The sequence below is a fragment of the Symphalangus syndactylus genome, chromosome 19 (assembly GCF_028878055.3).
Source record: "Symphalangus syndactylus isolate Jambi chromosome 19, NHGRI_mSymSyn1-v2.1_pri, whole genome shotgun sequence".
In the NCBI taxonomy this organism is placed as follows: Eukaryota; Metazoa; Chordata; class Mammalia; order Primates; family Hylobatidae; genus Symphalangus; species Symphalangus syndactylus.
In genome coordinates this window covers 92,566,360-92,587,121 of record NC_072434.2, presented here as the reverse complement: position 1 = coordinate 92,587,121, position 20,762 = coordinate 92,566,360, and the positions used below count along the sequence as shown (strand labels likewise).

At 40.9% G+C, this 20,762-nt stretch overlaps 1 pseudogene; it reads right to left on the bottom strand.

Moving 5' to 3' along the window:
• Window positions 1-140: 140 nt before the first annotated feature.
• Window positions 141-4,880, bottom strand: LOC129458412 (large ribosomal subunit protein uL23-like; annotated as a pseudogene).
• Window positions 4,881-20,762: the final 15,882 nt, after the last annotated feature.

Below are 20,762 nucleotides of genomic sequence, written 5' to 3'. Positions count from 1 at the left end.
AAGAAAGATGTTTCCATTTCAGAAGGAGATAATTCACCTTTCCTTTTCCTTGTTGTTCTATCTGGGCTCTCAACCAATTGGATGATGCCTGTATTCATCCATCTTTATACAGCTATGAAGAAACACCTGAGTCTGAGCAATTGATAAAGAACAAAGAGGTTTAATGGGCTGACAGTTCCACATGGCTGCAGGGGCCTCACAATCATGGCAGAAGGGGAAGCAAAGCCGTCCTTCTTCACATGGCAGCAACAAGGAGAAGTGCTGAGCCAAAGGGGAAAAGCCCCTTATAAAACCATCAGATCATGAGAACTCACTCACTGTCATGGGAACAGCATGGCAGTAACCACCACCGTGATTCAATCACCTCCCACTGGGTCCCTCCCACGACATGTAGGGATTATAGGAACTACAATTCAAGATGAGATCTGGGTGGGGACACAGCCAAACCATATCAGTGCCCATCCACATTAGGTCATGGTTATCTCAGTGTCTTCCAGAAACACCCTCACAGATATGCCCAGAAATTGTGTTTTACCAGCTATGTTTGTCTCTTAATCCAATTAAGTAGATATCTAAAATTAACCACCAGAATATTTATGCCCGATTCATGGCTGAAATTTCAGGATGAAAGCTATGAAATCTCTATTTGTGTTTGTATATCTATTAATGTATGTTATATATATGTGATATTTTCTTAACTCCAGATAGCATTGCAAAATTCATTTATAAAATCCTCTAAAAGTGCTCTATTCTAACTTGGCTTGGAAAAAAATAAGCATTTATAAAGAAATATTCACCAAACCCTAGAAATATAGGAAATGATCAAATGTTTTTTAAGTTAACACGATTTGGATAAAACTTAGTTAAATAAGATTAATATAATATTTTTGGTGTAATAAAACAACTATGTCTTCAAAGTTATCACTATTGAATATAAAACAAACATAAATTCCTATTCTGCTTGAGTTCTAGTCAAATAAGCTAATATTACACTTACTGGAAATGTAAAATCTTAAAGCTTATACATTTGATTCTAATTAATTTGTCATTCTTATGAAAAACGTTATTTTCTTATGGTGAAAAGATACACATATATTTAGAGTTAGCCAGCTGGACTCAGTTTAGATGATCCCAATTTTGTTGCGACATCCAAAACATCATAATCAGGAGCCAGTCGAACATATGCCTTCTTCTCTTTATCAGGACGAATGAGGGTGGTGACCTTGGCCACATCACTGTCATAGCGCTTCTTCTTCACAGCCTGTTTGATCTGGCGCTTCTGGCTTTAACATCCACAATGAACACAAGCATGTTGTTTTCTTCTATCTTCTTCTGGCTGACTCAGCAGTCAGCGGAAACTTGATGATAGCACAGTGGTCAAGCTTGTTTCTCCTGGGGGTGCTCTTCCGAGGATATTTGGGCTGCCTCTGGAGTCGCAGTGTCTTGGGCTGCCTGAAGGTGAGTGACATGCGGATATTCTTTTTTGCGTGTGGCTGTGGACACCTTTCAACACTGCCTTCGTGGCCTTTAAAGCCTTCGCTTTGGCTTCGGCTTTAGGAGGGGCAGGAGCTTCCTTCGCTTTCGGTGCCATCTTGTGAAAAGCGAAAAGCATTATTTCAAAAATAATCTGTTTACAGTAAATCTGCCTAACAGTAGTTTCCAAAGTACTTGTGGTAATTTTTAACCTTAAAGTTAAGCTAAGTAAAAGATTTGCCTTAAATATCTAGACCATTTATAAATAAGATACAATACTAAAACGTTAATTACTGAACATAAATAATTCAAGTTTATATACTTTTGGCTTCCTATTTTTACAGAGAGACTAAAGGTATTTTGGCCCATTAATAAACATCTTTTTTTCTGCCACACTGAGAAATTGTATTATGAGGAAACACATCCCTCTAGATGTTGGGAGATGGTATATTCCTACATTTTCTAACCTACTATAGAATGCTAATATACGACAGTTTATAACTGTCTACTTCCTAGTTTTCTCTGGAAAATAAGAGATTACTAAGTATTAAAATTATAATCAATATATGTAAATAAAACTACTAGAAATAATAGAATAACTAGAAACAACTCTATGCAAAACATGCAAGAAAAGTAGGGCATGTTTCGCAAGTAAAGTAGGATGTATTTTTTATAAGGAAAATGATACATAAGATACAAATAAAAAGAGATACCTAACCTTCCCTGTGTTATATTTGTATGGGTAAAATATTATGTTTTCAGAAATTATATAAAATTCCTGGAAATGTGTCAATGTCCTACTTATCCGTGCCATGTGCCAGTATAGAGTAATGAGTCATAATTCCAATTATTATTTTAAATTTTGTGCCGGGTGCACTGGCTCATGCCTGTAATCCCAGCACTTTGGGAGGCTGAGGCGGGTGGATCACAAGGTCAGGAGATCCAGACCATCCTGGCTAACCCGGTGAATCCCTGTCTCTATTAAAAATACAAAAATTAGCCAGGCGTGGTGGCGTGCGCCTGTAGTCCCACTCGGGAGGCTGAGGCAGGAGAATGGCATGAACCCGGGAGACAGAGCTTGCAGTGAGCCAAGATCGCACCACTGCACTCCAGCCTGGGTGACAGAGCAAGACTCTGTCTCTAAATAAATAAATAAATGTTGTATGCCACAGAAAAAATCGAATATCCTTGTCAGTTGTGGTATAATGAACTCTCATCAGATCTTTCATCACAGCCATTTCATACTCTATGTTATTTAGATATTACTTCCCCTGATGCTTTCCTGAAAGCTCCTGCAATCAGCTACAGGTCAGAATGTTCATCTCCAACACAGGACTCCATCTGAGACTCACGGAAAAGCCCATGACAGGTACTCTGGTTATAGGCTTCTGATGATACTGCTTAAATAACTTTAAGACCATGCACTTGACTCAGCGAAGATCTCCAGAAGTCTGGCTGAGAAATTGATGGGTTCATGACACTGCTAACCCAAGATTCAGCAAGACTGGAATTGATTACATGGCACTGAATGAACTGATGAAAATTGATTACAATTTTATAGCTTTTTGGAGCACTGCTGGTTCTTTAATGTTCTAGTTTCTGGATTTAAGAAATCTCTTTCTCTTAATCTAACTGTAACTTACAACAATTTAGTAGATTATACTTTTGTAAACAGAAATGAAGCATTTATCTGTTTTCCCTGCCTGATTTTTCCAGAATTTTGAAATCCTTACTGAATACTCTTATTTTCACGATGATATAGTTGTTAGCAAAAGTCCAGTAAGAATCTATTCGCCTTATAACAGGACATAATTGGAAATTTTGGTTATTTTGCTGGAATATCATATTTAGGAAGTGTACCTAAGATCAGTTATGACCAGCAATTTTAAGGAAGTAAGGTTGACTTTTATGGAGACAATGCTTACAAAGCACTGTGAGAAATGGGAAAGTTCTTCTTCAAAGATTATAAAGTCACAGCTATCCACTATTTTTATGTGTGTGTGTGTGTGTGTGTGTGTGTAATCCAAATCACTTGTCCTAGCTTGCTCCAGCATGCCTGGACAGAACTAGACAAGCCCCAGCCCATAGTGCATGCCATTCCTTATTTGGAGATGCTTCCTTAACTATCCCTGGGCAACTTCCTTTTCTTTCTTTGTTCTATTCCCCTTACCTAATTAAGAAAGTTTTAAACTAACAGCCAATCAGGTAAAGTGTAAAATGTGAGGTCCTATTTCAGCCAATGGAAACTGGACACAGCACTAGGGTAGACGTATCAGGTTATAAGTAACTCTGTCTCCTTTGTTTGGTGTGCTCTTGTGGCTGGACAGCTATTGAGTAGCAGCCTTTATGCAGAAAGTAAAGCTCGCCTCGCTAAGAGATCATTTGTTTCCACGTTAATTCTTTTTTTTTTTTTTTTTGGAACACCAAAAACTTCATTCCCAACAGCACTCTGAGAAAAGCCAGCCTGATACCTAGATTACAGGGTTGGCAGCCTTACACGTTAGTAAAGAAGGTCATTTCCTGGTAGGCCCAGGAATTTAGGGATATTTTGGGGGCTTCAAGAGGAGAGGAATTCACACAAAGCTATGAGGACTGCAGCTGAAATCTGATAGTATGTTCTTAGCTTGGCTTTTAGCCTGAATTAGACCTTTAAAAGTGAAATCTGAGATTCTGTATGAAAACTTCCAGCAAAGAAACTTGAAAGCACCTATGTGGTCATCTCCTGTTCTTGCTGCACTTACGTAAATAATCAAGCAAAATCTAACAAAACTAGACTTATTTTTAAAACAAGAATAGTCTTCCCTTATCATCAAAAATGATGGTTACTACAGAGAGAAATTTTATATTTCAATGGAAAACTACAACATAGCCGGGCATGGCAGCACATGCCTATAATTCCAGCACTTTGGGAGGCCAGGAGTTCAAGACCAGCCTGGGTGACATGGTGAAACCCCATCTCTACCAAGAATACAAAACTTAGATGGGCATGATGGCATGTGCCTGTAGTCCCAGCTAATCATGAGGCTGAAGAGGGAGGATCGCTTACACCCAGGAGGTAGAGGTTGCAATGAGCTGTGATTGCACCTCTGCACTCCAGCCTGGGCGACAGAGCCAGATCCTGTCTCAAAAAACATTTTTTTAAAGGAAAACTATAGCTATTGTGGACTATCAGATTCTAGTCTTGTTTCTTGTTTTGGGGCTATTTTTACCTCTTTATAAACTGGATCCTGCCATCTGATGAATTTTGTCCCACAATGATACTTGTGGAATAAGAAGCCAAGTATTGTCTCTCCTACTAATATATCTATTGTCAGTTAATTTGAAGGTCTCCAGCCCTGGAACAAAGTTAGAAGAGGAAGGTTTTGCTCCCCATAATGCATAACAAAATTGTGGTACATTCATGCAATGGAATACTATTTAGCCATAGAAAGGAACAAACTATCAACTCACACAAAGACATGAGTGAATCTTGCATGCACATTGCTAAGTGGAAGAAGACAGTCTGAGGAGAATACACACAGTGTGACCTCATTTAATGAGACACTGGAGAAGGCAAACTACACAGATGGGAAGCCATCGGCTCCATGGGGTGGAGGTTTGAAGCATTCCATATGATACTTTAATAGTGGGATACCTGCCACAATGCATTTGTCAAAATACGCAGAATTTCATGGCCAAATGGGTAAATCAAACTCTATTCAAATTAAATAAAATTACTCAGGATGTGGAGTATCCCAGGACAGAATACATCATGTGAAAAAGAATTTATGCTACAAATTACTATGGTTTGGATGTGGTTTGTCCCCGCAAAAACTAGTGTTGAAATTTGACCCCCAATGTGGCAGTGTGGGGCTGTGGGGCCTAGTGGACAGTGTTGGGTCATGGGGACGGATCCCTCATGAATAGATTAATGTCCTCCATGGGGGTGAGTGAGCTCTGCTCTCACAGGAATGGATTAATTCCTGCAGGACTAGGTAATTAAAAAGAGTCTGGCTTCCTTGGCTTCCCTCTTGCTTTCACTTTTGCTATGTGATCTCTGGTGCACCCCTTGCTCCCCTTCCACTTTCCACCATGAGGTGAAAAAGACTGAGGCCCCACCAAATGCAACTGCCCAATCTCAGACTTTCCAGCCCCAAGTATTGTGAGCCAAATGAACTGTTTTTACTTATAAATTACCCAGCCTCAGGTATTCTGTTACAGAAGCACAAAATGGACGAAGACACAAATGTAGGTAAAAACTCACTAAAGGTGCAGGGAAAATGGTGTTGACCTAAGTCACTTTGAAAATGAATAGAATCTGTAGGCTGAAGGCAAATGAACTATACTTCATCATTGGATTCCATTTTATAAAGTTCTTTCCAACAGAAGCAATTGTGAACAATTGTAAAACCACAGTGTCTGTATCTGGAATAAAACAATGACTTACATAAGTTACAGATGGTGGGGACCAGGTTTCTCACTGTTGAAGTGGGAGGTTACAAATTAGCAAGGCGAGAAGGCTAGAATGATTCATGTGATAGTAGATCGGGGTGGAGACATCAACGTAAACTTATGTTTAGTTTAATATAGATACAGTTCTACATAGAAAACTTTATAATTAGGTGTGTGTAGGTAGGTTAGACACACACATGTACTTCCTAGCATTGCTAATGAGGGACAAGATACAATGTGCTCATTCAGCAGCCAGATGTAAGTTTTCCTGCCATTCTGAAAGAATCAGGCTCTTTGAAGAAATGTCTGATACTAGAACTGGGACAGTAAATATAGGAGCCAGGATAATCTGGAAGTATCAGAAAGTAAGTAAGTACTTAAAAAATTAAAATATATCAAAGAAAAATAAGAGCCAATAAAAACAGCTACCGATGGCCAACACTGGAATGAACTGTGCAACATAATGCTGCAGTGTTGAATACTAACTAAAGCTTAAAGTAATTATCCAGTTGTCTGTATTTGTATACATAGGTGAATAAGCAAATGGAGTTGCATAGAAATCTCCTTTGCAAAAGAATTCCAAATAGTTGATGTAGACACTCAGCCATCAAGAAGGTGGAGCCAACTCCTCACTCCGTAAGTGTGGGCTCTGCATAGTGACTTGCTCCAAAAGAACACATGCAGTATGGACAAGGAGGAAAAATAACTTCACAGTGGAGAAACCTGACAAATGGTAGCTCTGCCAAATGATCCAAGTGAACATCAAAGATGACAGTTAACCTTGAGAACATGAAGTGACAATGGGGGACATTCTACAAAATTCCTGACCATCCTCCTCAGCACTATAAAGGTCATCATGAGATGGAAAGCCTGACACACTGTCACAGCCAGGAAGAGCCTACGTGATGACTGCATGTCATGCGGGACCCTGGATGGGATCCTGGGTCAGAGTAAGACAGAACTAAGGGAATCCAAATGAAATATGAACTTTAGTTAACAATAGTCTATCAGTATTGGTTCATTAACTGTGACAAATTATGTAAGATATTAATGAGCCATGTGAGACACACGGATAGAAGATGTTAATGAGAGGAAATTAGTTTGCGGCTACATGGGAAATCTCTGCTCTTTTTTTGGCAATTTCTATGTAAGTAAAAAAAATATGTAAAATAAAACTTTATTTAAAACACTGTTTTTTTAACACTTCCTTGTTTAATTATTTATTCCATGAATTACTAGTAATCGACACTGTTAACTAGTTCTGTTTTTTTAAATAAGAGCGTTTATGACACAAAAAATTAAACAATGGGCTGGGCGCGGTGGCTCACGCTTGTAATCCCAGCACTTTGGGAGGCCAAGGCGGGCGGATCACGAGGTCAGGAGATCGAGACCACGGTGAAACCCCGTCTCTACTAAAAAAAATACAAAAAATTAGCCGGGCGTGGTGGCGGGCGCCTGTAGTCCCAGCTACTCGGCGAGGCTGAGGCAGGAGAATGGCGTGAACCCGGGAGGCGGAGCTTGCAGTGAGCGGAGATCGCGCCACTGCACTCCAGCCTGGGTGACAGAGCAAGACTCCGTCTCATAAAAAAAAAAAAAAAAAAAAATTAAACAATGCAGACTGATATATAAATCAAAACAAATATTCTTCACATGTTTTCTGTTACAGTAGAAACACATATGTGTTACTTTGTAAAAATATGTTCCAATGGCAAATTGATTCATTGTGATGGGATCACTTATTCCAAAGACTTCTTGTCTTTATTTTGTTCCTAAATTTTCTTCACAAAATTTATTTTGTTCCCAAATTTATTTTGTTGTATTATGGCTACCTTTTAGCCATAATACAATAGAATCAAATATTGGCCACTGGGAAAAAATATTCAAAGAAAGAAAGAATGTGAACAGAACTTATGACCATGACGATTCAATGTTTTACCACAATGCTTTCTAAAACAGAAGAGTGTACAAGGATATTCAAAGTCAATTTCCCCAGCGAGGCTTTGCAGAAAATGAGGAAACTACAAAAACAAAAATGGCCGGACATTCTATGGGTGATTTTAAATGTTGCTATGTTTTATGGGAAAAAAAACTTTACCTTTTAAAGAATCACAAAGAATTATTGGAAACCCAAACTCTAGAATGTTTGCAAATTTAGTTGGGCTTCTATGTAATTATGTCTGTACAGGTAGCCATGAAGTTGATGATTTTTTAAAAATCTGTGCCTTATTTGTGTAATAAAATACACAATGAATAATTAATGCTCATAGGAAAACCTTATGAAGGGAAAACAAATCTTGGGGACCCAAAATCACTAAGCTAAAGGGAAAAGTCAAGCTGGGAACTGCTTAGGGCAAATCTGCCTCCCATTCTATCCAAAGACACCCGTCTGCTCACCGAGATAAATGCATATCTGATCGCCTCATTTGGAGAGGGTAATCAGCAACGCGAAAGAATGAAACCATTTGTCTCTTACTTACCTATGACCTGGAAGCCCCCTCTCTGGCCTTCTCACCTTTCCAGACTGAACCAATGTACATCTTACACATATTGATTGATGTCTGATGTCTCCCTAAAGTGTATAAAACCAAGCTGTGCCCCGATCACCTTGGGCCCATGTTGTCAGGACCTCCTGAGGATGCATCACAGGCACACATCCTCAAGCTTGGCAAAATAAACTTTCTAAAAAATCTGAGAGCTGTCTCAGATTTTCAGGGTTCACACATGTAAGGTAGGATGTCAATGTTTATAAAACAGACATTATTCTATCTACTATTAGAAATATGCTGCCAATTAACCTTAGACTTTCTCAACAAACTAAAAAATGTTGATGAGGTACAAATAATATATCTAAGCTTAAATAGTGTTGCTGGTTTTAATATACCTACTTTTCAATTTTTCAATACTATTTTTACTAATTTAACACTGTAAGAAAAATGAGTAACTAAAACATGAATAAAAGTGTTTACAGGGGGTGCACATGTTTCCTCCAGCCTCTGCCCATCCCCAGCTTTCATCCCAACTCTCCTGATGGTGGCTCTAAGCATCTCTCCTTTCTCTATACCAAGATCTCTCCCCAGAAACAAACCCAAATCTTACTATATGTTATGGCACGTTATGATGATGAGCAGCGATGAGCAGCCGAAGCCTCAAGGAAGGGATGCTTTTGTAAAACAAGACTTGTAGAATATAACGTGTGAAAGTAAAGCCCGTGGCAGAGCTCCCTCCTCAGCACGTGGGGAGCAGGCAGGAAGCTTTTGCCTCACCTTCCTCAATGGCCTACAGCCATGTTGGCATTCATGATAGTCATTGGTACTGTTCTCCAAATATTTTCAGTTCATTTTTTATGAATGCATTCTGACTGCTCCATCCCACCTACTTAAATTTTCCCATGGCCACATGACTTTTTTTTTTTTTGTCAGTGGAGGTAAGAAGAAATACCATGTGACTTTTTCAGGAGAAATCTCCAAGAAACAGAGTTCCATTCTGCAGGCTTTTTTCTCTTTTCTATAGCAATGGGGATCTTATTGATAGTCCCTCCTTCCGTCTGGATTCCTGTGTTAGGATGACACAGCACAGAGCTACCTCTCACCTGACCCGTGATGAGATGTAAATAAATGACGAAGAAGATTTTTGAGCCACTGATATTTGGAGGTTGTTTGTCACCACAGTTTAACCTAACCCCCATTGACTGATGCACGGCTGAAGAATGAGTCCGAACTGGATCTGGACAAGACGTGTGAAGAGCGCTCCAGGCTGAGTAAAATTCAAGTGTTGTCTCAAAGATAACAGTGAGCACGACATGTTATTGGGGTGGGTGTGGGATAAATAAGGTATATCAGGTGAGAATAATAAGAAATGCAACTTTAAAAGACGGTGCTGATTTGGACTGTGGAGAGATTCAAATGCCCTGCTTAGCATTTGAGACTGTGATGGATGAACAAACTAATTAAGAGCCCAAAATGAAAGCTTGGGATAAATAGCTGAGGGCGTCTAATATACAAATTTTTCATCCTAGAATGGGCAGAGTCCTTGACCCCCTTCTAGGGAGACTTCCACAAGAAAAAAGACCTGCATTTCCTCAATAACCCACACTGAGAGACTTTCCTGCACTTTTGACCTGTGGCTAACACTCCTCACCTTCCATTCTGTCATCAGTGTTTCAGGGAAACACCTTTAACTCTCTATGATTTACAGGTTACTAAGTGGCCCTTACAATTCCCTCCAGAGGTGGAAAAGACTAATGATGAGGGTGTCTGAGCTCACAGCAGCAAGCAGGCATGTGTGCTCAGCAGCCACGTGGCTCATCTGCCAGGAGCTTACTAAATACGATGTTCTACAACATTGCTTAACACAAGGGGAGACGCTCCTGACTCAGGGGGTTTAATTGCTCACCTACTTCTTTTTCTGCCCTCTGGGGCTCCTAAAATGAAAAGAACCCAGGGGTGATACAGCGAGTCAAAGGGGTGCCAGCTGCGTCACAGCAAAATAGATTCCTAAAAAATCCCTGGCCTAAGATGACAGCCTTGGCTGGATAAGTTTGAATGTGCTGATAGTGGACATGGTAGAGTGAAGGTGGTTGAATGTTCATATTAAAGAACTTCCACCCAGATTGCAAGAAGAGAGAGAGGAATGGAGATGGCAGCACAATTCCCTACAATAAAAGCAGATGTTTTGAGATCAGTTATATTTGTTCTGAAAAAAATAGACAGAAACCAAAGTTTAGCCTGAGGCTACAATTAATTTGGCAGTAAGCGAGAGACACTTATGACATAGACACATTTAAACATTTCTCCCTTATGTTAATACAAATACTAAAATTACAAATAAATGGATTCCAAATAAAACAAATACTTTAAAAATTTAATGAATAAACACTGGAGTCTACAGTAGTATTTGAAGGAGATCTCACAAACAGGTTTGGTTTTTGAAGGTTAGAACTGATGGTCTAGAGAATTCATTTCATTCCAGAGACAGAAAGAGATGAATTTCTTAGGTTCCTTCAGGAATGCGTCTGGCTTTGCCTCATCTTTGTATGTCTGAACTACGCATATGGCAGAAGAAAATAGGAGGATTTCACAGATTTAAAGTGCAAAAAGTCACTGGGTTCTCTAAGAAGTCTGGGATTCTTCTGCTGGAAAAATAAGTTTGTTGAGAAAAAATGAGTTGGAGGAGGCTGTTATTGAAGTGAAGAAGAACTGTTTTTACTAATCTGCTTATTACCCACTCTGTAGTGTGGAAACAAATTATTCATGCACAAGGTCCTCTTACTGTTCCTGGAATGCAGTGGAAAGAGGACAGATTAGTTTTTCTCCTTCAGAACACAACCACTAGAAACAGCCTACCTCAGATGAGATATTGCCTACTTATTTTCAAAAGACAGTGAAAAATGATGGATGTAAATGTTTGCTACAAAATACACGCAAGAAACAGAAGCATCTGGGTCACAGCTATATTAGAGCTACCTGTGTTCCCCTGTCACTGAGATTAAAACAGAAATGTCCAATACAATCATTCACAGCGTGGGAGAGGGGAAGTTGAAGGATGGAAAGGCCAGGCATAAAAGGATTTCAGAATTTCAGTCCATAAGGAAGTGGCTTTGTGCATTGTCTGTTACTGTGTGCAAGGTGAAGTCTGGAGAAAGAAAATTGCAGTAACAAGGGCTCCTTTGTTCATCTCACCTCTCTAGATACCAAGTTTCAGACATGTTGCATTTTAATTGAAAGGTTGATATAACTTTTTAAAAAATAAAACTTGTGGTGTTTGAAGTGACAAAGGCTGCTGTGACAAAAAAGCAGGGAAAGGGAATTTTTTTAAAAAAGCAAACAACAACAAAAACCCACAAAAAACAAACAACAAACAAAAAACAGGAAGAAGTCAAAACACCCTGGGTCATGACTACTTCCAGGAAGGGGCTACAAGAGGCAGTTGGAAATTCTATTTGCTTTGCAACTGTGAGTTTTCCAGCCTGCTCCCTTTTTAAAATATATTACTTTGTTTTTGGTTCATGAAGTTATCCCTTTCTGTTTTCTGGAACAGCTATGTATTTTCTTTATCTATTCTCTGTCTATCTATCTACCTGCCTATCATCTATCTATTTACTATCTATTTTTTCTACCTTTATCAAGAGCTTGGGTCAAACAGGATAGAATTCCAGTGTATGTTCACTCTACCTAAAACAAGAGCTCTTGTAGGCATTCTCCAACATATCATAAACCCAAGCTTTCTAAAACAGGGTGTGGCAAACTACCATGCATGGGCCATGTCTGACACAGTCTGAATATGTAAGTAAAGTTGTAATGGGACACAGCCACATATATGTGTTATATAATGTCTCTGGCTACTTTCATGGTATAATGGAAGAGCTGAGTCCTTGAGAGAGGGACAACATGGCTTGGAAAACTAAAAATATTTAACATTTAGCCCTTTGCAGAAAATATTTGCTGCCTCTTGTTTTAAAAGATCTCTGTTTAGAATACTACCTATTGCCTTCTGGATAGAATCACAACTCTTTACCACAATCGACACAGCTTCAGCCTTGCTTCTATATCCAGCCTCATCTACTATTTCCGCTCCTCCTCCTTATTTTCCTTCTGGCCATGCTGATGGATTGTCAGCTTCCCAGATGTGCGAGAATCTCTCCTCCCTTCCCGACATTCTCATGCTTTCCCTCTGCCTCTCAAGAACTTGCTGTCCCATCTCTCATGACAAATCTCTTCATTTTTAAGATGTAGCCCCCTTGCTCTTTCCTTAAGGATGTCTGTCTGGCTCTATTTTGGGTGACGTGCTCCTTCTGCATCTCCCGGAGCCAGCCTGTGTGTGTCAGCTACAGCATTTCTTTGCATCTCTGTGTCATATATCACCAAATCTGCCTAAGCTTGCATGAGTCACTGCATGACAACTTCAGCCTCCACCAGCATTGTCCCCACTAACCACGAGGCTTAGACATTTGTCCAGTAAGCTCGGGGTTGTGGGGTGGTAGCAGTAACCAGCTGGTGAGCATCATCTCTTACATCAGAATCAAATCTGTAGATCTCTGCCATTCATAAGTATTTGGAGTTTAAAATTAGCATAAAGATTTTCCTTAAAATAAGAACAAATGGCTTGAGTAGGCTTTTGGAACGTAGGATATTTCTGCTGGTTCATTTCAGTGTTCAGTTTTCCCACATGAATCTAAACACACTCTGCTCTTAGTAGCTGTGTGACCCTGGGAAAGTCACTCAGTCTTCCTCAGCTAAATTTTGTTGTGTGAGTAATGAGAAGAGAGTTGTGATTTGTATTTAGTGAGTAATAACAAACAAAAGGCATTTGGCTTTCTGGAACCTGGTATGTAGTAGATCCTCATGAAATACTAGCTCTGTTGATAAAACTAGACCGAAAGGAGCTTTCAAAGTAAACAACAGCATCATGCAGTGAAGGACGTAGATGAGAAGCTGCTGCTGCTGCTGCTGCAGCCTGCAGCTCCTGGAGGCCCGTTTTGTCCATGATTTAGCAGGAATGCACTACCTTTCCATGAGGAGACACTGCCCACAGGAACCGAGGCCATTCTTTGAAGACAAACATGTTTTAATAGACTTTACATTATGTAATAGTGTAATGTTACTAATAATGTGAAATTATTTATATTATTATGTTACGACTTTTGTACAGAGCTTTACATCTAGACATTCTGAAGTTGGTGGTCTGTGAGTGGCATCGAGTGATGACTGACACACTCTGACCTGGGGTAGAACAACACGTGTCCCTGCAGTTTGCTGAATTTCGGGGCATCACCACCTGCTTTCAAGAGTGTGTTTTCCTACCCCCCTGAGTTTTGCCCACTTAAGCAATGGCTCCGCTGTGATAAACAATTACACTATTTATCAAAATATTACTTTGGAGAGTACTGGTTCACATAGCACAAGTTTTCTTAAACGATCAGGCCCATAGCTAATGCCAGTGACTCCAAGGATGAGAAGGTAAAAAGGCCTTTTGTTTTGTTTTGGCCAAGACAAAAAAACTCCACATTTCAAAGTTTACTGTCTCATGCTAGTCCCTAGAAAATTAGAAGTGAACACACTCCCGTCCCAGCCCAATCACAGCTAATGAATAACCAAGATCTCCTGCAGGTGCCTTTGCCTTGGCTTTGTGAGCCTGGAGTTGCTGGCTGGCACTGGGCAGCAGGCAGCAGAGCTTGTCCCATTTCTCCGTGCTTTCTCCACTCTGTGGGGGACACAGGCACATTGAACAACCTGGGTCCTGGCCTGGCGCTGGCTGGGAACCTATTTGATGTCAGGCTCAATGTGGACTTCTGAGTTGAAAAGAGAGTGTGGGTTACCCAGCCCCACTTACTCATTTTACAAATTCCACACATGAGAGTACACATTGTAAGGCTGTGCAAGCTCGCTGCACTTGTATCCACTCAGCACACACTTACTGAGCGCCGAGTGTCTCCAGCATGAGAGGGGCTCTAGTTCCTGGGGTCCCACCCTCCACAGAGGACAGCAGCACCTCGAGGGACAGAGGTGCAAAGAGCAAGGTGGGGGCCCTTCTGCTGGAGAGGCGGCTAGGGAGGGTCCTTAGAGGAAGTGACACCTGAGCTCTTCTCTGAAGGGTGAAGCTGAATTACTTGAAGCTCAGGGAGAAGGGGTGTCCAGGGAAGTGGAGCCTGTGAGCCAAAAGCATGAGAATAATGACTTGTCCAGAGAAGTGTAACAAGTTCCATATTGTTTCTATGCCAGATCTGCACAGGAGTCACTGAAGAGCAGGATCCTGGAGCCAGGGCCTTGGCTTTCACCCGCCGGCAATGGGAATGCTCACTGGGAATTCTGGGGGGCAAAACATGAAAGTGTTTCCTCTTACCTCCAATTCTCTGTCTCTCTGTCTCTTTCTGTCCCTCTCTCTTTCCCTTATCTTTAATGTTTTATTATCCTAAGAAAACACAGATGTCTCAGACATGGGGATTAGCAGCCTGCCTCTTTCTGGATGACTTCAGGGGAGCACTTTGGCCTCTGTGAGCTTATTTACAATAATTTACGAATCTCACCAAAAAAAAAAAAAAAAGTCATGGTAGCAGAGGTTAGAAAATCTCCTAGTATTTATTCTGATGCTTTGAATTTATGATTAATATATTTAATCTTCATCTTCTGAAAAGCCACCAGTTGCACAGTGAGGATGATAAAGGGAGTCTGTTTCTGTGGTTTGTGGCTTCAACAGTCAGCGGTTTTGCAGCAATAGTATTGCACGTGGGTTTTAGGCTGATGATGCTCAACAGTGGACAATTCTCTTCACCTGCCTGGGCCCCACTGCCCGCCCTTCCATACAGTGCAGGGTCACAGCTGAGCTCTCCGAGACACCTCGCAGGGTCTCGGCTTCTGAACTATCAAGTGTCTTCTAGGTGAAGGCTTGGTCTCATAGCCTTTGTGGCTTCCTCCAGGTAACACTTGGTTTTCTGACCTAACCCTGGTATGTGTGTGACACACGTGTGAATGTGCTCCCTGTGGCCGTGCTGAGGAAGGACTCAGTCATCACAGATGCCAAAAGGCAAATGCAGTGTGCTTTTTTCAAACATCTCCAGTCTTGGATTATTTTTACCCATCAGCCTATTTGAAAAAGAAAAAGAAAAAAGCCCCCCATTAGAATTAAACCCCCTCTGGAGATAATGGGTATTTTTTTAATCTTTCACCTTTTTTATAGTCACATTTGCTCCCAGTGCCTGCCAGGATCCACCAGAGGGCAGAGACACCCGTGTATATTTGTGTGGCACTTGCTGAGTGGTGAGAAAAACAGACACCCTGCCCTCCCAGAGCAAAACTCCAGTGCTGGGGCCAGTGGCAGCAAGTAAGAAAACCTCAGTTTCCGTAACTGCATGAGCTACATGGTGCTCGCACACAGGAGGCATCAACTAGTTTTCTCAGTTAAAGAGACAGAAACAAAATGTGTCTTCGCTACTTTTTGAATTTACCATGTTATCTAATGTTTTAACTTAATTGAATGAATAAACTCCATATGCATCTGGACACATGCATGGAAAATTCACAAACATTTCAAACAAAAATAGAGTATTTTAACAAAAGAGAACTTCTTTTGATATGTGAATTTCACTTTTTTCTATCTTTTAGTGATTTTAATTTAATGAAATTGAGAAATCTGTGCCTCTAAAAGACTTAAGAGCAAGGTATTTCTCCATTTTGAAAAAGAAATTTGGCAAAATATCTTCTACTCTAGATAGAAGTTGATTGGCTGAGGGTAATAAATAGAAGATTAAAAAACGACTTTTATCCCCTGCTATTCTGTCAAGGGCTACAGTGAATTACACACCCTGGCTTGGGTTTGCACGCCACGTGCTGGAAGCCAGCAGTCATGCAGGCCGTGCTCTCCCACACTTAGAAAAAAAGCGCATGAGAAAGAGCTCCATCAAGTTCACACAGAATGACCTCCAGCAAGACCTGAAAACTGCTCAGTTCCACAAAATACCTGTGTCCAGATCCTTTCAGTGCACAGCTCTGGCATCAGGTTCCTGGGGATGGAGGCTGCTGCCGGAGGAGACAATGCCACTGCAGATGGCTCACGCTGCTCCCACGCTGCAGGGGCCAGTGACTTGGGGCTCCCACATGCCGTCCCATTGGGGAACCGTGGAGATTCACTCCAGCTGGGTGGACTCTGCTGTGTCCCCTGTCAAGAAGCTCCTCAGCTTACCTTGGTTTTTCCTTTTCAAAACTCTCTCGTGTTTTCCTGTCCAGTGGGGGCTGCATCTCACCTTAGAAGAAAACACTTCCCAACTAGGAGCTGTCTTGGTAGCTGGTCCAGTGGAAGGTCTCCTCTCTCTGGAGTGAGGTCCAGCCAAGTAACTCCAGCCAGAACTCCCACCGAGTGGGGCTGGATCTGCCCTGTTCTCCTCCCATCCTCATGCTGACTGTGGAAATCCATCCATGCCCTATGCAAAGTCCTGCATCTTGGACTGTAAAATGGCAAAAGCCAAATTTAAAACAGATGATTACATTGACTCTGTGAGGAAAAGAAAGTTCTAAGGTAGACAATCGGTAAGCAAGCAATTATGTGTAACTTGCTAGAACACTAGGGTGTTTTTTATTTGTCTGATTATTTTCTGTTTAACAGGCTAAGAGCCAGTGGGAGAGAAAGCTGGCTGGGAACTGAGAGGCATGAGGTCACCTCAGTCCCAACATTTCCATGTAAACGATGATACGAGGTGGGCTGGTGGCAAGATCAGAGCAGAACTGAAGGCAAAAGAGACACGAAAAACCCTTCAAAAAAATCAATGAATCCAGGAGCTGGTTTTTTTAAAAGATCAACAAAATAGACCAATAGCCAGACTAATAAAGAAGAAAAGAGAGAAGAATCAAATAGACACAATAAAAAAGTATATGGGGGATATCACCACTGATCCCACAGAAATCCAAACAATCATCAGAGAATACTATAAACACATCTATGCAAATAAACCAGAAAACCTAGAAGAAATAGATAAATTACTGGACACATACACCCTCCCAAGTCTAAACCAGGAGGAATTCGAATCCCTGAATAAACCAATAACAAGTTCTGAAATTGAGGCTGTAATTAATACCCTACCAACCAAAAAGTCCAGGACCAGATGGATTCACAGCTGAATTCTACCAGAGGTACAAAGAGGAGCTGGTACCATTCCTTCTGAAACTATTCCAAACAATAGAAAAAGAGGGAATCCTCCCTAACTCATTTTAGGAGGCCAGCGTCATCCTGATACCAAAATCTGGCAGAGAGACAAGAAAGAAAGAAAATTTCAGGCCAGTATCCCTGATGAACATCAGCGCAAAAATCCTCAACAAAATACTGGCAAACTGAGTCCAGCAGCACATCCGAAAGCTTATTCACCACGATCAAGTCAGCTTCATCCCTGGGATGCAAGGCTGGTTCAACATACGCAAATCAATAAACGCAATCTATCACATAAACAGAACCAAAGACAAAAACCACATGATTATCTCAATAGATGCAGAAAAGGCCTTCAACAAAATTCAACAGCCCTTTATGCTAAAAACTCTCAATAAACTAGGTACTGATGGAATGTATCTGAAAATAGAGCTATTTATGACAAACTCAGAGCCAATATCATACTGAATGGGCAAAAACTGGAAGCATTCTCTTTGAAAACCGGCACAAGACAAGGATGCCCTCTCTTACCACTCATATTCAACACAGTATTGGAAGTTCTGGCCAGGGCAACGAGGCAAAAGAAAGAAATACAGGGTATTCAAATAGGAAGAGAGGAAGTCAAATTGTCTGTTTGCAGATGACATGATTGTATATTTAGAAAACCCCATTGTCTCGGCCAGGCATGGTGGCTCACGCCTGTAATCCCAGCACTTTGGGAGGCCAAGGTGGGTGGATCACAAGGTCAGGAGATCCAGATCATCCTGGCTAACACGGTGAAACCACGTTGCTACCAAAAATACAAAAAATTAGCCGGGCGTGGTGGTGGACGCCTGTGGTCCCAGCTACTCGGAAGGCTGAGGCAGGAGAATGGCGTGAACCCAGAAGGCAGAGCTTGCAGTGAGCTGAGATTGCGCCACTGCGCTCCAGCCTGGGAGACAGAGTGAGACTCCGTCTCAAAAAAAAAAAAAAAGAAAAAGAAAACCCCATCGTCTCAGTCCAAAATCTCCTTAAGCTGATAAGTAACATCAGCAAGGTCTCAGGATATAAAATCAATGTGCAAAAATCACAAGCATTCCTATACACCAATAACAGACAGAGAGCCAAATCATGAGTGAACTCCCATTCACAATTGCTACCAACAATAAAATACCTGGGAATACAATTTACAAGGGATGTGAAGGATTTCTTCAAGGAGAACTACAAATCACTGCTCAAAGAAATAAGAGAGTACACAAACAAATGGAAAAACATTCCATGCTCATGGACAGGAATAATCAATATCGTGAAAATGGCCACACTGCCCAAACTAATTTATAGATTCAATGCTATCCACATCAAGCTAACACTGACTTTCTTCACAGAATTGGAAAAAACTACTTTAAATTTCATATGGAACTAAAATAGAGCACACATAGCCAAGACAATCCTAGGGAAAAAGGGCAAAGCTGGAGGCATCATGCTACCTGACTTCAAACTCTACTACAAGGCAACAGTAAGCAAAACAGCATGGTACTGGTACCAAAACAGATATATAGACAATGGAACAGAATAGAGACCTCAGAAACAACACCCACATCTACTAGCATCTGATCTTTGACAAACCTGACAAAAACAAGCAATGGTGAAAAGATTCCCTATTTAATAAATAGTGTTGGGAAAACTGGCTAGCCATATGCAGAAAAACTGAAACTGGACCCCTTCCTTACACCTTATACAAAAATCAACCCAAGATGGATCAAAGACTTAAACGTAAGACCTAGAACCATAAAAATCCTAGAAGAAACCCTGGACAATACGATTCAGGACATAGGCATGGGCAAAAACTTCATGTCTAAAACACCAAAAGCAATGGCAACAAAAGCCAAAATTGACAAATGGGATCTAATTAAACTAAAGAGCTTCTGCACAGCAAAAGAAACTATCATCAGAGTGAACAGGCAACCTACAGAATGGGAGACAATTTTTGCAATCTACTCATCTGACAAAGGGCTAATATCCAGGACCTACAAAAAACTTAAACAAATTTACAAGAAAAAAAAAACCCATCAAAAAGGAGGCAAAGAATATGAACAGACACTTCTCAAAAGAAGACATTTATGCAGCCAACAGACATATGAAAAAATGTTCATCATCACTGGTCATTAGATAAATGCAAATCAAAACCACAATGAGATACCATCTCATGCCAGTTAGAATGGCGATCATCAAGTCAGGAAACGACAGATGCTGGAGAGGATGTGGAGAAATAGGAACGCTTTTACACTGTTGGTGGGACTGTAAATTAGTTCAACCATTGTGGAAGACAGTGTGGCGATTCCTTAAGAATCTAGAACTAGAAATACCATTTGACCCAGCAATCCCATTACTGGGTATATACCCAAAGGATTATAAATCATTCTACTACAAAGTCACAGGCACACGTATGTTTATTGCAGCACTATTCACAATAGCAAAGACTTGGAACCAACCCAAATGTCCATCAATAATAGACTAAAGAAAATGTGGCACATATACACCATGGAATACTATGGAGCCATGAAAAAGGATGAGTTCATGTCTTTTGCAGGGACATGGATGAAGCTGGAAACCATCATTCTCAACAAACTATCACAAGGACAGAAAACCAAACACCACAAGTTCTCACTCGTAAGTGGGAGTTGAACAATGAGAACACATGGACATAGGGAGGGGAACCTCACATCAGGACCTGTTGGGGGTTGGGGGGCTACGGGAGGGATAGCATTAGAAGAAATACCTAATGTAGGTGACGGGTTGATGGGTGCAGCAAGCCACCATGGCACGTGTATACCCACGTAACAAAAACCACATTCTGCACATGTACCCCAGAACTTAAAGTATAATTAAGAAAAAAAAAAAGATGTACACTGGGAGGCTGAGGTGGGCAAATCACTTGAGCTCAAGAGTTCAAGACCAGCCTGGCCAACATGGTGAAACACCATCTCAACTAAAAATAGAAAAATTAGCCGGGTGTGGTGGTGGGTGCCTATAATCCCAGCTACTTGGGAGGCTGAGGCAGGAGAATCACTTGAGCCCAGGAGACAGAGAATGCAGTGAGCCGAGATCGCGCACCACTGCACTCCAGCCTGGGTGACAAGGCAACTCCATCTCAAAACAAAAACAAGAAGTACAAATGGCAAACAGGTATACAAAAAAGTGCTCAACATCACTGATCAACAGAAAAATGCAAGTGAAAACTACATTGCGAT